This window comes from Penaeus monodon, chromosome 33 (genome assembly GCF_015228065.2).
Source record: "Penaeus monodon isolate SGIC_2016 chromosome 33, NSTDA_Pmon_1, whole genome shotgun sequence".
Classification (NCBI taxonomy): domain Eukaryota; kingdom Metazoa; phylum Arthropoda; class Malacostraca; order Decapoda; family Penaeidae; genus Penaeus; species Penaeus monodon.
Genome location: NC_051418.1, coordinates 11,710,992 through 11,712,293, shown reverse-complemented (window position 1 = coordinate 11,712,293; position 1,302 = coordinate 11,710,992). Strand labels below are relative to the sequence as shown.

The window sequence follows — 1,302 nt, the reverse complement described above, 5'->3', positions numbered from 1 at the left end:
TTCCAAGCCCCGCGGGGCATAGGGGGACCGCCACCGGCCCAACCATTTTTTTGTCTTTATGTTTTCCCTGGGCTGGTTGCTTGCCACCGCCCCCTCCCCCCCCCGCTTCGGGGGGACAAGGCTAGAAAGGGCCGACGTGGGGCTTTTGTGGATGGGGGTGCATTGGCCGCGGTACGGCCTCCCTTGAGCTGGAGGGAAGGGGGCACCGCGGGTCCTTCTGGTGGAGGAAACGGTGGTAAAAAAGACGTTAAAAAGGAAAAAGGACAGAAAGAGAGGGAGGGGGGGGGGGAGGGATAAGGGAAAAGGGAGAAAGAAGTGGGGGGGGAAAGGGAGGGAAGGGGAGGGAGGTGGAAGGGAAGGGGGAAAGAGGGGAGAGGTGGGGGAAGGAACAAGGAGTGGGAGAACAGGGGAGAAAATGAAGGGGAGGGAAAGGTAAAAGCAATTAGGGGAAAGGGGAGAGTGGAAGGGGGGAGATTAAAATAGGTAAAGGTGGTTGGAGGAAAGGGGGAAAAAAGGAGGTGGAATGGAAAGAAGGTGGAGAGCAGGGTAAGGGGAGTTAAAGGGAGTAGGGTGGAGAAGGGCGGAAAAACAAAACCAGGGGAAAGTCCTTTCCGCAGTTGTCCTGTTTTTTTTTTTTTTGGGGCGGAGGGGGGTTTGGGCCCAAAAGGGACGGGGTTTGGGCGACACCGAAGTCAACAAATCCCAGCTGAGGGACAAAAAATGAAGCCGGTTCGGAAGTGGGCATTTTTTAATAAGCTTTTTTTAACCCAGAAGCTTGTGGTAGATTTTAAACTAGGCCCCCCCCCCTCAAAATGAAGGAGGGAATAAAACGGAAAGGAGGGGGGAACAAAAAAGAGGGGGGGCAAATGAAAAAGTGACAATAAGGGGGAAAAAGAAATTAAGGGACGAGGGGGGAATTTTGAAAAAAAAGAGAAAGGGACCAAAAAAAACTTCTCTCCTCCTTTCGTAAACCCCGTGGGGGAAAGCGTGAATTCAAAAACTTCCCGTTTCCACATTTGTTGTTCCTGGCAAGGCTTTCTGCCAACAATTAACAGTTTCCCGCCACCCCCAAAACTCCATTTCCCCAACGAGGATTTCTTTCTTTGGCCGGGGGGGGAAGGGGGAAAACGACGAGCAATCCCTGGCGGGAACCAAAAGCTTCAGGAGGGAAGCTGGAGAAGACTGAGGGGGGGGGGGGACCCCAACGGGGCAAAAAGCCCCCCCGGGAGTGCAACCTCGTGCCCTTGCAGGAAAAAACAGGTACCAGGTTGGGGAAGGCGAGGTGTGCTTCCTAAAATCGCT

At 53.8% G+C, this 1,302-nt stretch overlaps 1 protein-coding gene across 1 annotated transcript in view; it reads left to right on the top strand.

Moving 5' to 3' along the window:
• LOC119594246 (receptor-type tyrosine-protein phosphatase C-like) overlaps positions 1–1,302 on the top strand; it is a gene marked incomplete at its 3' end in the record, with an annotated part of 35,196 nt that overhangs the window by 30,726 nt on the left and 3,168 nt on the right.